Source organism: Salvelinus alpinus, chromosome 20 (assembly GCF_045679555.1).
Source record: "Salvelinus alpinus chromosome 20, SLU_Salpinus.1, whole genome shotgun sequence".
NCBI classification, from domain to species: domain Eukaryota; kingdom Metazoa; phylum Chordata; class Actinopteri; order Salmoniformes; family Salmonidae; genus Salvelinus; species Salvelinus alpinus.
Window position 1 is genome coordinate 4,110,921 of NC_092105.1, and position 17,555 is coordinate 4,128,475.

The following is a 17,555-nucleotide window of genomic DNA, read 5'->3' on the forward strand; positions in this document are numbered from 1 at the left end:
TTGGACCTGTTGGGGCGGTATGCAAACTGAAGTGGGTCTAGGGTGGCCGGTAAGGTGGAGGTGATATGATCCTTGACTAGTCTCTCAAAGCACTTCATGATGACAGAAGTGAGTGTGACGGGGCGATAGTAATTTAGTTCAGTTATCTTTGCCTTCCTGGGTACAGGACCAACGGTGGCCATCTTGAAGAATGTGGGGATAGCAAACGGGGATAGGGAGCGATAGAATATGTCCGTAAACACATATTTTTTGTAGTCTGTGATTTCCCGTAGACCCTGCCACATACGTCTCGTGTCTGAGCCATTGACTCGACTTTGTCCCTGTACCGGCGTTTCGCTTGTTTGATTGCCTTGCGGAGGGAATAACTACACTGTTTACATTCTGCCATCTTGCCATGGTTAAATGTGGTGGTTCGCGCTTTCAGTTTTGCGTGAATGCTTCCATCTGTCCGCGGTTTCTGGTTAGGGAAGGTTTTAATAGTCACAGTGGGTACAACATCTCTTATACACTTCCTGATAAACTCACTCACTGAGTCAGCGTATAGATCGATGTTGTTCTCTGAGGCTGCCCGGAACATATCCCAGTCCGCGTGGTCAAAACAGTCTTGAAGCGTGGATTCCGATTGGTCAGACCAGCGTTGAATAGTTCTAGTCACTGGTACATCATGTTTGAGTTTCTGCCTATAAGACGGTAGGAGCAAGATGGCGTCGTGGTCGGATTTGCCCGAAGGGAGGGCGGGGGAGGGCTTTGTATGCATCGTGGAAGTTAGAGTAGAAGTGATCGAGTGTATTACCCCTGCGAGTATTACAATCAGTATGCTGATAGAATTTAGGTTGCCTTGATCTGAAATTTGCTTTGTTAAAATCCCCAGCTACAATAAATGCAGCCTCAGGATATATGGTTTCCAGTTTACATAGAGTTCAGTGAAGTTCCTTGAGGGCCGTCATGGTGTCTGCTTGAGGGGGAATGTACACAGCTGTGACGATAACTGACGAGAATTATCTTGGGAGGTAAAATGGCCGGCATTTGATTGTAAGCAATTCTAGGTCGGGTGAGCAGAAGGACTTGAGTTCCTGTATGTTGTTATGATTACACCATGAGTCGTTAATCATGACGCATACACCCCCCCCCCCCGTCATTCGGGAAAGTCGTATTCCTGGTCGTAATGTATTCCTGGTCGTAATGCTTTGAGAGACTAGTCAAGGATCATATCACCTCCACCTTACCGGCCACCCTAGACCCACTTCAGTTTGCATACCGCCCCAACAGGTCTGACATTTTGAATGATCCATGAGCACCAACATGTTAAGGAAGTGTATCACAATTGGCTGTCAAATGAAAGCTGAGAGTCTATATTTTACCAACAAATACAGGCGTAGATACATTGTTCAACCATTTTGCATCCCAAAAATTAGGAATAAGCACAATCCACTTCAATTAGTGTCGATAAAGGGGAGGTGACGTGTTAAAGGAGGATTTTTAAGCCTTGAGACGTGGATTGTGTCTGTGTGCCATTCAGAGGGTGAATGGACAAGACAAAATATTTAAGTGCCTTTGAACGGGGTAAAATAACCTAGAGTCTACACTGTAAACTGTGTAATTTTACAGAAAATTCACAAAAAATGTTACAGTAACTTCCTTTTTTCCACCCTTAATAATGAACAAATTATTGTAAAATTACAGTAATAATCTCTCATTTAAATGTTTTCCTGTAAAATAATGGTTTATGTCAATTATAACAAATGATGGATTTGTTAAAAAAATAAATTGTAAGGAACATTTCTAATTTTATATACAGTACCAGTATGGACTTTTATTTATTTGTAATATTTCCTACATTGTAGAAGTAATATTTTATAGCTATGCAGGAATCCCTCGCTGATTTAAAACTTGTGCTTTAATACGGGCTAAACTAAATAAATGTTTTTTTTCTTCAAACTCTCATAAAAATGGTTCAGATGAACCATTAAGTAGGCAAGTCAGCTAAGAACAAATTCTTATTTTCAATGACAGCTTAGGAACAGTGCCTTGTTCAGGGGCAGAACAATAGAATATTTGTACCTTGTCCACTCTGGGATTCAAACTTGCAACCTTTCGGTTACTGGTCCAACGCTCTAACCACTAGTCTACCTGCTGGTTACTAGTCCAACGCTCTAACCACTAGTCTACCTGCTGGTTACTAGTCCAACACTCTAACCACTAGGCTACCTGCTGGTTACTAGTCCAACGCTCTAACCACTAGGCTACCTGCTGGTTACTAGTCCAACGCTCTAACCACTAGGCTACCTGCTGGTTACTAGTCCAACACTCTAACCACTAGGCTACCTGCTGGTTACTAGTCCAACACTCTAACCACTAGGCTACCTGCTGGTTACTAGTCCAACACTCTAACCACTAGGCTACCTGCTGGTTACTAGTCCAACGCTCTAACCACTAGTCTACCTGCTGGTTACTAGTCCAACACTCTAACCACTAGGCTACCTGCTGGTTACTAGTCCAACGCTCTAACCACTAGGCTACGCTGCCGCCCCGATTTAAAGTATTGATTGGGAACTTATTTGTGGACGAATGTAAAAAAGAAAATTCTGGTTGATTTGGGATGTTTTATTTGTTCTTCCCATAACCGTGTTTTTGTATTTTAATGTATATATATATATAGACCTAAGTCTCAGAATGTCTTACCTGTTAAATAAAATAATAAACATCAAATCCCCACGCAGTGAAACTCAGAACCAATAGCTGTATGAAATGGGGGGTAAAACATGACTAAACAGAGCTGTATGAAATGGGGGGGTAAAACATGACTAAACAGAGCTGTATGAAATGGGGGGGTAAAACATGACTAAACAGAGCTGTATGAAATGGGGGGGTAAAACATGACTAAACAGAGCTGTATGAAATGGGGGGTAAAACATGACTAAACAGAGCTGTATGAAATGGGGGGGGTAAAACATGACTAAACAGAGCTGTATGAAATGGGGGGGTAAAACATGACTAAACAGAGCTGTATGAAATGGGGGGGTAAAACATGACTAAACAGAGCTGTATGAAATGGGGGGTAAAACATGACTAAACAGAGCTGTATGAAATGGGGGGTAAAACATGACTAAACAGAGCTGTATGAAATGGGGGGTAAAACATGACTAAACAGAGCTGTATGAAATGGGGGGGTAAAACATGACTAAACAGAGCTGTATGAAATGGGGGGGGTAAAACATGACTAAACAGAGCTGTATGAAATGGGGGGTAAAACATGACTAAACAGAGCTGTATGAAATGGGGGGTAAAACATGACTAAACAGAGCTGTATGAAATGGGGGGGTAAAACATGACTAAACAGAGCTGTATGAAATGGGGTAAACATACAACAAGCTATGGGGGGGTAAAACATGACTAAACAGAGCTGTATGAAATGGGGGGGTAAAACATGACTAAACAGAGCTGTATGAAATGGGGGGTAAAACATGACTAAACAGAGCTGTATGAAATGGGGGGGTAAAACATGACTAAACAGAGCTGTATGAAATGGGGGGGTAAAACATGACTAAACAGAGCTGTATGAAATGGGGGGGGTAAAACATGACTAAACAGAGCTGTATGAAATGGGGGGGTAAAACATGACTAAACAGAGCTGTATGAAATGGGGGGTAAAACATGACTAAACAGAGCTGTATGAAATGGGGGGGTAAAACATGACTAAACAGAGCTGTATGAAATGGGGGGTAAAACATGACTAAACAGAGCTATATGAAATGGGGGGTAAAACATGACTAAACAGAGCTGTATGAAATGGGGGGGTAAAACATGACTAAACAGAGCTATATGAAATGGGGGGTAAAACATGACTAAACAGAGCTGTATGAAATGGGGGGGTAAAACATGACTAAACAGAGCTGTATGAAATGGGGGGTAAAACATGACTAAACAGAGCTGTATGAAATGGGGGGTAAAACATGACTAAACAGAGCTGTATGAAATGGGGGGTAAAACATGACTAAACAGAGCTGTATGAAATGGGGGGTAAAACATGACTAAACAGAGCTGTATGAAATGGGGGGGTAAAACATGACTAAACAGAGCTGTATGAAATGGGGGGTAAAACATGACTAAACAGAGCTGTATGAAATGGGGGGGTAAAACATGACTAAACAGAGCTGTATGAAATGGGGGGGTAAAACATGACTAAACAGAGCTGTATGAAATGGGGGGGTAAAACATGACTAAACAGAGCTGTATGAAATGGGGGTAAAACATGACTAACAGAGCTGTGTGGGGGGTAAAACATGACTAAACAGAGCTGTATGAAATGGGGGGGTAAAACATGACTAAACAGAGCTGTATGAAATGGGGGGGTAAAACATGACTAAACAGAGCTGTATGAAATGGGGGGTAAAACATGACTAAACAGAGCTGTATGAAATGGGGGGGTAAAACATGACTAAACAGAGCTGTATGAAATGGGGGGTAAAACATGACTAAACAGAGCTGTATGAAATGGGGGGTAAAACATGACTAAACAGAGCTGTATGAAATGGGGGGTAAAACATGACTAAACAGAGCTGTATGAAATGGGGGGTAAAACATGACTAAACAGAGCTGTATGAAATGGGGGGTAAAACATGACTAAACAGAGCTGTATGAAATGGGGGGTAAAACATGACTAAACAGAGCTGTATGAAATGGGGGGTAAAACATGACTAAACAGAGCTGTATGAAATGGGGGGGTAAAACATGACTAAACAGAGCTGTATGAAATGGGGGGTAAAACATGACTAAACAGAGCTGTATGAAATGGGGGGGTAAAACATGACTAAACAGAGCTGTATGAAATGGGGGGTAAAACATGACTAAACAGAGCTGTATGAAATGGGGGGTAAAACATGACTAAACAGAGCTGTATGAAATGGGGGGTAAAACATGACTAAACAGAGCTGTATGAAATGGGGGGTAAAACATGACTAAACAGAGCTGTATGAAATGGGGGGGTAAAACATGACTAAACAGAGCTGTATGAAATGGGGGGTAAAACATGACTAAACAGAGCTGTATGAAATGGGGGGTAAAACATGACTAAACAGAGCTGTATGAAATGGGGGGGTAAAACATGACTAAACAGAGCTGTATGAAATGGGGGGTAAAACATGACTAAACAGAGCTGTATGAAATGGAGGGTAAAACATGACTAAACAGAGCTGTATGAAATGGAGGGTAAAACATGACTAAACAGAGCTGTATGCTCTCAATATCCCGGAAACCACTATTACCACAGAATGTTTAAAGCAGTGATGTAATGCACAGTAATGGAAGTCTCCATCTACAGTAGTTGTTTAGTGATGATGCAGAGCAGATCAAGTTAGACTGCGATAGGATAGTTGATACATCATGGAGATGCACTCAGTAATGTACACTACATTCAGAAAGTATTCAGACCCCTTGACCTTCTCCCACATTTTGTTACGTTACAGCTTTATTCTAAAATGGATGACATTTTTTTTTCTCATCAATCCACACAAAATACCCAAACAACCCTCAACCCAACCCACAAAATATATAATGACAAAGTAAAAACTGAAGTATCACATTAACATAAGTATTCAGACCCTTTATTCAGTACTTTCTTAAAGCACATTTGGTAGCAAATACAATACAAGCTTGGCACATCTATAGTTTCTCCCATTCTTCTCTGCAGATCCTCTCAAGCTCTGTCAGGTTGGATGGGGAGCGTCCCTGCACAGATATTTTCAGGTCTCTCCAGAGATGTTAGATCTGGTTCAAGTCCGGGCTCTGGCTGGGCCACTCAAGGACATTCAGAGACTTGTCCCAAAGCCACTCCTGTGATGTCTTGGCAGTGTGCTTATGGTCGTTGTCCTGTTGGAAGGTGAACATTCGCCCCAGTCTGAGGTCCTGAGCGCTCTGGAGCAGGTTTTCATCAAGGATCTATCTGTACTTTTCTCTGTTCATCTTTCCCTTGATCCTGACTAGTCTGCCAGTCCCTGCCACTGAAAAACATCCCCACAGCATGATGCTGCCACCACCATGCTTCACCGTAGGGATGGTGCCAGGTTTCCTCCAGATGTGACACTTGGCATTCAGGCCAAAGAGTTCAATCTTGGTTTCATCAAACCAGAGAATCTTGTTTCTCTTGGTTTGTGAGTCCTTAGGTGCCTTTTGGTAAACTTCAAGCGGGCTGTCATGTGCCTTTTTACTGATGAGTGTCTTCCGTCTGGCCACTCTACCATAAAGACCTGATTGGTGGAGTTCTGCAGAGATGGTTGTCCTTCTGGAAGGTTCTCCCATCTCCAGAGTGGAACTCTGGAGCTCTTCTATAGCCCTTCTCCCCAATTACTCAGTTTGCCCGGGCGGCCAACTCTAGGAAGAGTCTTGGTGGTTCCAAACCTCTTCCATTTAAGAATAATGGAGGCCACTGTGTCCTTGGGGACCTTCAATGCTGCAGACATGTGTTGGTACCCTTCCCCAGATCTTTGCCTCGACACAATCCTGTCTCGGAGCTCTATGGACAATTCCTTCAACCTCATGGATTGGTTCTTGCTCTGACATGCACTGTCAACTGTGGGACCTTATATAGACAGGTGTGTGCCTTTCCAAATCATGTCCAATCAATTGAATTTACCACAGGTGGACTCCAATCAAGTTGTAGAAACATCTCAAGGATGATCAATGGAAACAGGATGCACCTGAGCTCAATTTCGAGTCTCATAGCAAAGGGTTTGAACACTTACGTAAATACGATATTTCTTTTTTTTTTTTTATACATTTGCAAAAAATGTCTGAAAACCTGTTTTTACTTTGTCATTATGAGGTGTTGTGTGTAGATTGATTCCATTTTAAAATAAGGCTGTAATGTAACAAAATGTTGTCTCTGGTGGAGTCAGTCAGTCAGTCAGTCAGTCAGTCAGTCAGTCAGTCAGTCAGTCAGTCAGTCAGTCAGTCAGTCAGTCAGTCAGTCAGTCAGTCAGTCAGTCAGTCAGTCAGTCAGTCTGTCTGTCTGTCTGTCTGTCTGTCTGTCTGTCTGTCTGTGTGTCTCTCTCTCTCTCTCTCTCTCTCTCTCTCTCTCTCTCTCTCGCTCTCTCTCTCTCTCTCTCCCTTCCTTCTCTCTCTCCCTTCCTTCTCTCTCTCTCTCTCTCTCTCTCTCTCTTGCTCTCTCTCTCTCTCCCACCCTCCTCTCTCTCTCTCCCGTCTCTCTCTCCTGTCTCTCTCTCCCACCCTTCTCTCTCTCCCACCCTCCTCTCTCTCCCGTCTCTCTCTCCCGTCTCTCTCTGATCAGGTAAATCAGCTCTAACAGGCTACACTGGGCACTGATTAGTGTGATCTTACAACTATAATGTCACTGCTTAAAACGGACTGTTTCCGAGAGAGCAGCCAGGTCACCCGTGATACAAGTCAGTATTCAACGTCTGAGGACGTAGAAACCGGCCACTAGGGGGCAACAGTGAGAGCTGTTAGCTTCAAGCATCTGCCTCTGATTCCAAAGGTTGGAAGTTCAAATCCAGCAGATATATATATATATACTATAAATTCACATTTTACAGTCAATAACACAATAGAAAAAGTATATATACAGTGTGTTCAAATGGAGTAAGGAGGTAAGGCAATAAATAGGCCATAGTAGCGAAGTAATTACAAATTAGCAGATTAACACTGGAGTGACAGATGAGCAGATGATGATGTGCAAATAGAAATACTGGTGTGCAAAAGAGCAAAAAAGTAAATAAAAACAATATGGGGATGAGGTAGGTAGATTGGGTGGGCTATTTACAAATATACCTGCTGGAGCGCGTGCTACGGGTGGGTGTTGTTATCGTGACCAGTGAGCTGAGATAAGGCGGAGCTTTACCTAGCATAGACTTATAGATGACCTGGAGCCAGTGGGTCTGGCGACGAATATGTAGCGAGGGCCAGCCGACGAGAGCATACAGGTCGCAGTGGTGGGTGGAATAAGGCGCTTTGGTAACAAAATGGATGGCACTGTGATAGACTACATCCAGTTTGCTGAGTAGAGTGTTGGAGGCTACTTTGTAAATGACATCGCCGAAGTCGAGGATCGGTAGGATGGTCAGTTTTACGAGGGTATGTTTGGCAGCATCCGTCCAGAGTAGTGGTGCTAGTCGGGCGGGCGGCGGGCGGGGGTAGAGATCGGTTGAAGATAATGCATTTAGTTTTGCTTGCGTTTAAGAGCAATTGGAGGCCACGGAAGGAGAGTTGTATGGCATTGAAGCTCATATGGAGGTTAGTTAACACCGTGTCCAAAGAAGTGCCAGATGTATACAGAATGGTGTCGTCTGCGTAGAGGTGGATCAAGGAATAACCTGCAGCAAGAGCGACGTCATCGATATATAAAGAGTAAAGAGTCGGCCCGAGAATTGAACCCTGTGGCACCCCTATAGAGATTGCCAGAGGTCCGGACAACAGGCCCTCCGATTTGACACACTGAACTCCATCTGAGAAGTAGTTGGTGAACCAGGCGATGGCGGTTATGATATTGTTTAGTAACTTGAGCGTGGCTGAAGTGCAACCGTGTCCAGCTCGGAAACCAGATTGCACAGCGGAGAAGGTACGGTGGGATTCGAAATGGTCAGTGATCTGTTTATTAACTTGGCTTTTGAGGACTTTAGATAGGCAGGGCAGGATGGATATAGGTCTATAACAGTTTGGGTCTAGAGTGTCTCCCCCTTTGAAGAGGGGGATGACCGCGGCAGCTTTCCAATCTTTAGGGATCTCAGACGATACGAAAGAGAGGTTGAACAGGCCAGTAAATAGGGGTTTCAACAATGGCGGCGGATAATTTTAGAAAGAGAGGGTCCAGACTGTCTAGCCCAGCTGATTTGTACGGGTTCAGGTTTTGCAGCTCTTTCAGAACATCTGGATTTGGGTGAAGGAGAAGCTGGGGAGGCTTGGGCAAGTAGCTGCGGGGGGGGCGGAGCTGTTGGCCGGGGTTGGGGTAGCCAGGAGGAAAGCATGGCCAGCCGTAGAGAACACCCTATGGCTGGTGTTCTTTTAAACACTCTGTTCTCTCTTGCTCTGGGCTGTTACTAGTCTTCATGCCTGCCTGCCCTGCAGCCTATTGTCCATCAAGCCTGGCACTCGCAGACCAGACGATATGGGAGGGAGGGAGGGACGGATATAGGGAGGAAGGGACGGATAGAGGGAGGGATGGCTGGAGGGATAGAGGGAGGGATGGCTGGAGGGATAGAGGGAGGGATAGATGGAGGGACGGATATAGGGAGGAAGGGACGGATAGAGGGAGGGATGGCTGGAGGGATAGAGGGAGGGATGGCTGGAGGGATAGAGGGAGGAAGGGACGGATAGAGGGAGGGATGGCTGGAGGGATAGAGGGAGGGATAGATGGAGGGATAGAGGGAGGGATAGATGGAGGGATAGAGGGAGGGATAGATGGAGGGATAGAGGGAGGGAGGGAGGGATATAGGGAGGTATGGAGGGACGGATAGATGGATGGAGGGAGGGAGGGACGGATAGATGGAGGGATGGCTGGAGGTATAGAGGGATGGAGGGACGGATAGAGGGATGGATAGAGGGAGGGATAGATGGAGGGATGGAGGGAGGGATAGAGGGAGAGAGGGATAGAGGGAGGGAGGGATAGATGGATAGATGGAGGGATAGAGGGAGGGAGGGATGGAGGGATAGAGGGAGGGAGGGATGGAGGGATAGAGGGAGGGAGTATGTCTGCAGCAGAGATCCATCTAATCCCAGGGAACATAATTAGAGGTGCCATTTTGACTGAGCGCACAAATTAATAAAACACACACACACACACACACACACACACACACACACACACACACACACACACACACACACACACACACACACACACACACACACACACACACACACACACACACACACACACACACACACTCCACCTCATCCAAATGAATAACACTGTCAATGTTTAATTAGAGCGTCCACAGCGCAAACTTCATCATAACACTAGAGCATGTCAGGTGCTGAATACAGGGGCTGGATACAGGGGCTGGATACAGGGGCTGGATACAGGGGCTGGAAAGAGGAGAGGGGAGAGGTGCTGAATACAGGGGCTGGATACAGGTGCTGAATACAGGGGCTGGATACAGGGGCTGGATACAGGGGCTGGATACAGGGGCTGGACAGAGAGGAGGGGGACAGGGGCTGAATACAGGGGCTGGAAAGAGGAGAGGTGCTGAATACAGGGGCTGGATACAGGTGCTGAATACAGGGGCTGGATACAGGGGCTGGATACAGGGGCTGGATACAGGGGCTGGATACAGGGGCTGGACAGAGAGGAGGGGGACAGGGGCTGAATACAGGGGCTGGAAAGAGGAGAGGGGCTGAGGACAGGGGCTGGACAGAGGAGAGGGGGACCGGGCTGAGGACACCCTAATACACAAAGCCTGAGGACAGAGGGACAGAGGTAGAAGGAGACATGGCCTGAAGACAGCCCAATAACCTTAAAACATGGTCTGAGGACAGAGGAGAGGGGGACAGGGTCTGAGGACAGAGGAGAGGGGGACAGGGGCTGACGACAGAGGAGAGGGGGACAGGGTCTGAGGACAGAGGAGAGGGGGACAGGGTCTGAGGACAGAGGAGAGGGGGACAGGGTCTGAGGACAGAGGAGAGGGGGACAGGGTCTGAGGACAGAGGAGAGGGGGACAGGGTCTGAGGACAGAGGAGAGGGGGACAGGGTCTGAGGACAGAGGAGAGGGGGACAGGGTCTGAGGACAGAGGAGAGGGGGACAGGGTCTGAGGACAGAGGAGAGGGGGACAGGGTCTGAGGACAGAGGAGAGGGGGACAGGGTCTGAGGACAGAGGAGAGGGGGACAGGGTCTGAGGACAGAGGAGAGGGGGACAGGGGCTGAGGACAGCCCAATAACCCTAATGCAGCCTGTAGTAGTTGGGTCTACGATACTACAGGCTGCATCATGTGAGTAGCCTATGAGACCCCTGGGCTATGGGTTCACTCGTCCCCAGTCTCCCGTCTTCTCTACAGACATGCTGTCTACCCATCTCCCTGAATAGAAGCCACCGCTATTTCAGATTCTCTGAAGGCATGGGGTTTATCCATTTCTCTCTGCCTACAAACAACCCCTGCTACTTCATACAACCCCTGCTACTTCATACAACCCCTGCTACTTCATACAACCCCTGCTACTTCATACAACCCCTGCTACTTCATATAACCCCTGCTACTTCATACAACCCCTGCTGCTACTTCACACAACCCCTGCTACTTCATACAACCCCTGCTTCTACTTCATACAACCCCTGCTACTTCATACAACGCCTGCTACTTCATACAACCCCTGCTACTTCATTACAACCCCTGCTACTTCATTACAACCCCTGCTACTTCATACAACCCCTGCTACTTCAAACAACCCCTGCTACTTCAAACAACCCCTGCTGCTACTTCATACAACCCCTGCTACTTCATACAACCCCTGCTACTTCATACAACCCCTACTACTTCATACAACCCCTGCTGCTACTTCACACAACCCCTGCTACTTCATACAACCCCTTCTACTTCATTCAACCCCTGCTACTTCATACAACCCCTGCTACTTCATACAACCCCTGCTACTTCAAACAACCCCTGCTACTTCAAACAACCCCTGCTACTTCAAACAACCCCTGCTGCTACTTCATACAACCCCTGCTACTTCACACAACCCCTGCTACTTCATACAACCCCTGCTACTTCATACAACCCCTGCTACTTCATACAACCCCTGCTACTTCAAACAACCCATGATACTTCATACAACCCTGCTACTTCATACAACCCCTGCTACTTCATACAACCCCTGCTGCTACTTCATACAACCCCTGCTTCTACTTCATACAACCCCTGCTACGTCATACAACCCCTGCTACTTCAAACAACCCCTGCTACTTCATACAACCCCTGCTACTTCATACAACCCCTTCTACTTCATACAACCCCTTCTACTTCATACAACCCCTGCTACTTCATACAAACCCTGCTACTTCATACAAACCCTGCTACTTCAAACAACCCCTGCTACTTCATACAACCCCTGCTACTTCAAACAACCCCTGCTCCTACTTCATACAACCCCTGCTACTTCATACAACCCCTGCTACTTCAAACAACCCCTGCTCCTACTTCATACAACCCCTGCTACTTCATACAACCCCTGCTACTTCAAACAACCCCTGCTACTTCATACAACCCCTGCTACTTCATACAACCACTGCTACTTCATACAACCCCTGCTACTTCATACAACCCCTGCTACTTCATACAACCCCTGCTACTTCAAACAAACCCTGCTACTTCATACAACCCCTGCTACTTCATACAACCCCTGCTACTTCATACAACCCCTGCTGCTACATACAACCCCTGCTACTTCAAACAAACCCTGCTACTTCAAACAACCCCTGCTACTTCATACAACCCCTGCTGCTTCATACAACCCCTGCTACTTCAAACAAACCCTGCTACTTCATACAACCCCTCCTACTTCATACAACCCCTTCTACTTCATACAACCCCTGCTACTTCAAACAAACCCTGCTACTTCATACAACCCCTGCTACTTCATACAACCCCTGCTACTTCATACAACCCCTGCTACGTCATACAACCCCTGCTACTTCACACAACCCCTGCTACTTCACACAACCCCTGCTACTTCATACAACCCCTGCTACTTCATACAACCCCTGCTACTTCATACAACCCCTGCTACTTCACACAACCCCTGCTACTTCATACACCCATGAAGGGTTATCTGAGGTATAGAGTAACGGGTTCCAGTCTACCACCCATGAAGGGTTATCTGAGGTATAGAGTAACGGGTTCCAGTCTACCACCCACGAAGGGTTATCTGAGGTATAGAGTAATGGGTTCCAGTCTACCACCCACGAAGGGTTATCTGAGGTATAGAGTGGTGGTCACCAACTGGTCGATTGTGATCCTAGTCGATCACCAAACATTTCTGTAAAAATCCCAATGATATTTGTGTTATTAGTTTCACCTGCACCTTCACAGGACCAATAGGAGAGGAGGGGGGGAATCAGTCTGCAGGAACTGCACCTCTTACAGGACCAATAGGAGAGGAGGGGGGGAGTCAGTCTGCAGGAACTGCACCTCTTACAGGACCAATAGGAGAGGAGGGGGGGAGTCAGTCTGCAGGAACTGCACCTCTTACAGGACCAATAGGAGAGGAGGGGGGGAGTCAATCTGCAGGAACTGCACCTCTTACAGGACCAATAGAAGAGGAGGGGGGGAGTCAGTCTGCAGGAACTGCACCTCTCACAGGACCAATAGGAGAGGAGGGGGGGAGTCAGTCTGCAGGAACTGCACCTCTTACAGGACCAATAGGAGAGGAGGGGGGGAATCAGTCTGCAGGAACTGCACCTCTTACAGGACCAATAGGAGAGGAGGGGGGGAGTCAGTCTGCAGGAACTGCACCTCTTACAGGACCAATAGGAGAGGAGGGGGGGAGTCAGTCTGCAGGAACTGCACCTCTTACAGGACCAATAGGAGAGGAGGGGGGGAATCAGTCTGCAGGAACTGCACCTCTTACAGGACCAATAGGAGAGGAGGGGGGAATCAGTCTGCAGGAACTGCACCTCTCACAGGACCAATAGGAGAGGAGGGGGGAATCAATCTGCAGGAACTGCACCTCTTACAGGACCAATAGGAGAGGAGGGGGGGAATCAGTCTGCAGGAACTGCACCTCTTACAGGACCAATAGGAGAGGAGGGGGGGAATCAATCTGCAGGAACTGCACCTCTTACAGGACCAATAGGAGAGGAGGGGGGGAATCAGTCTGCAGGAACTGCACCTCTCACAGGACCAATAGGAGAGGAGGGGGGGGGAATCAGTCTGCAGGAACTGCACCTCTTACAGGACCAATAGGAGAGGAGGGGGGAATCAATCTGCAGGAACTGCACCTCTTACAGGACCAATAGGAGAGGAGAGGAGGGGGGGGATCAATCTGCAGGAACTGCACCTCTTACAGGACCAATAGGAGAGGAGGGGGGAATCAATCTGCAGGAACTGCACCTCTTACAGGACCAATAGGAGAGGAGGGGGGGAGTCAGTCTGCAGGAACTGCACCTCTTACAGGACCAATAGGAGAGGAGGGGGGAATCAATCTGCAGGAACTGCACCTCTTACAGGACCAATAGGAGAGGAGGGGGGGGGGGGGGAATCAATCTGCAGGAACTGCACCTCTTACAGGACCAATAGGAGAGGAGGGGGGGAGTCAGTCTGCAGGAACTGCACCTCTTACAGGACCAATAGGAGAGGAGGGGGGAATCAATCTGCAGGAACTGCACCTCTTACAGGACCAATAGGAGAGGAGGGGGGCGGGGGAATCAGTCTGCAGGAACTGCACCTCTTACAGAACCAATAGGAGAGGAGGGGGGGAATCAGTCTGCAGGAACTGCACCTCTTACAGGACCAATAGGAGAGGAGGGGGGGAATCAGTCTGCAGGAACTGCACCTCTTACAGAACCAATAGGAGAGGACGGGGGGAGTCAGTCTGCAGGAACTGCACCTCTTACAGGACCAATAGGAGAGGAGGGGGGAATCAATCTGCAGGAATTGCACCTCTTACAGGACCAATAGGAGAGGAGGGGGGAATCAATCTGCAGGAACTGCACCTCTTACAGGACCAATAGGAGAGGAGGGGGGAATCAATCTGCAGGAACTGCACCTCTTACAGGACCAATAGGAGAGGAGGGGGGGGAATCAGTCTGCAGGAACTGCACCTCTCACAGGACCAATAGGAGAGGAGGGGGGAATCAATCTGCAGGAACTGCACCTCTTACAGGACCAATAGGAGAGGAGGGGGGAATCAATCTGCAGGAACTGCACCTCTTACAGGACCAATAGGAGAGGAGGGGGGAATCAATCTGCAGGAACTGCACCTCTTACAGAACCAATAGGAGAGGAGGGGGGGAGTCAATCTGCAGGAACTGCACCTCTTACAGGACCAATAGGAGAGGAGGGGGGAATCAATCTGCAGTAACTGCACCTCTTACAGGACCAATAGGAGAGGAGGAGGGGGGGGGGAATCAATCTGCAGGAACTGCACCTCTTACAGGACCAATAGGAGAGGAGGGGGGGAGTCAGTCTGCAGGAACTGCACCTCTTACAGGACCAATAGGAGAGGAGGGGGGAATCAATCTGCAGGAACTGCACCTCTTACAGGACCAATAGGAGAGGAGGGGGGCGGGGGAATCAGTCTGCAGGAACTGCACCTCTTACAGAACCAATAGGAGAGGAGGGGGGGAATCAGTCTGCAGGAACTGCACCTCTTACAGGACCAATAGGAGAGGAGGGGGGGAATCAGTCTGCAGGAACTGCACCTCTTACAGAACCAATAGGAGAGGACGGGGGGAGTCAGTCTGCAGGAACTGCACCTCTTACAGGACCAATAGGAGAGGAGGGGGGAATCAATCTGCAGGAATTGCACCTCTTACAGGACCAATAGGAGAGGAGGGGGGAATCAATCTGCAGGAACTGCACCTCTTACAGGACCAATAGGAGAGGAGGGGGGAATCAATCTGCAGGAACTGCACCTCTTACAGGACCAATAGGAGAGGAGGGGGGGGAATCAGTCTGCAGGAACTGCACCTCTCACAGGACCAATAGGAGAGGAGGGGGGAATCAATCTGCAGGAACTGCACCTCTTACAGGACCAATAGGAGAGGAGGGGGGAATCAATCTGCAGGAACTGCACCTCTTACAGGACCAATAGGAGAGGAGGGGGGAATCAATCTGCAGGAACTGCACCTCTTACAGAACCAATAGGAGAGGAGGGGGGGAGTCAATCTGCAGGAACTGCACCTCTTACAGGACCAATAGGAGAGGAGGGGGGAATCAATCTGCAGGAACTGCACCTCTTACAGGACCAATAGGAGAGGAGGGGGGAATCAATCTGCAGGAACTGCACCTCTTTTACAGGGAAACTGTTGTCTGTCTGTCTGTCTGACACAAAGACACGCTAGGGCAGGGAAACTGTGGACACCACCAGCTGTGAATTCTCACCCCTCAAATCAAGCTATTTCTTTCAACAGTTCGAGAGAGCTTTGTGCTGTCTTCCCTCTCGTCTTCCCTCTCTTCATCCCTCTCTCATTTCTCTCCTCCACTAATATCTGCAGGCTACTGCTTTTCTAATTGGTCGACGTTTTCCCAAATGGGATTTGACAACAAAAGCCCAGTGTGACAGGTGGTCTCTCAGCCTTCTAACCAGACGTGACACAGCTTTTTAAACGCCACTGACAATCCCAAAACATAATTAGGAATATTGTGGCTAACATTACATCATCTAGACTGCCCAGATGTGTGTGTGTGTGTGTGTGTCCTGTTCGTGTACCATCATACCTGCATATTCACCAGCTACAATTGGAGCCTTCCCTCCACCACAGACCTTCGTTCTTTTAACGTAACTTTTAACGTAACGTAGTCAACACTGCTACCTAGCCAGCTAGCCACCGAACAGCAACACTGTAGTAACTATTACATTCAACGGAACGACTCGATTAGTGTAGTGTTAGCTAGCTACATAGTTGTCTTTGCTGTCTTTGTTTCTAAGATAACTGCGTAGTTTAGACTAATTCGGTTAGCTAGCCAGCTATTTTTCGTCCTTTTAACGTAACGTAACGTAGTCAACACTGCTCGCTAGCCAGCTAGCCACCGAATAGCAACACTGTAGAAACTATTACATTCAACGGATCAACGGAACGATTGATTAGTGTAGTGTTAGCTAGCTACATAGTTGTCTTTGCTGTCCTTGTATCTAAGACAATTGTGTAGTTTATACTAATTAACGAGCCAGTTACCGAGGTTACATAGCTAGCTACCGAGGTTACCTAGCCAGCGACACTCTCAAACAAAGTCAACAACGCAGCCACTGCTAGCTAGCCCACTTCCGCAGTACTGTATCATTTTAATAATTTTGGTCAAGAAGATTTCTGCAACGCAAGCTTAACTTTCTGAACATTCGAGACGTGTAGTTCAATTGTCATTCCAATCTCCTTTGCATTAGCGTAGCCTCTTCTGTAGCCTGTCAACTATGTGTCTGTCTATCCCTGTTCTCTCCTCTCTGCACAGACCATACAAACGCTTCACACCGCGTGGCCGCGGCCACCCTAACCTGGTGGTCCCAGCGCGCACCACCCACGTGGAGTCCCAGGTCTCCGGCAGCCTCTGGAACTGCCGATCTGCGGCCAACAAGGCAGAGTTCATCTCAGCCTATGCTTCCCTCCAGTCCCTCGACTTCTTGGCACTGACGGAAACATGGATCACCACAGATAACACTGCTACTCCTACTGCTCTCTCCTCGTCTGCCCACGTGTTCTCGCACACCCCGAGAGCTTCTGGTCAGCGGGGTGGCGGCACCGGGATCCTCATCTCTCCCAAGTGGTCTTTCTCCCTTTCTCCCCTTACCCATCTGTCTATCGCCTCCTTTGAATTCCATGCTGTCACAGTTACCAGCCCTTTCAAGCTTAACATCCTTATCATTTATCGCCCTCCAGGTTCCCTTGGAGAGTTC

General features: G+C 47.8%; 1 protein-coding gene across 3 annotated transcripts in view; it reads right to left on the reverse strand.

Annotated features, from left to right (window-relative positions):
- LOC139546214 (partitioning defective 3 homolog B-like) overlaps positions 1–17,555 on the reverse strand; it is a 425,714-nt gene that overhangs the window by 106,235 nt on the left and 301,924 nt on the right. The gene's annotated exons all lie outside the window — the stretch shown is intronic.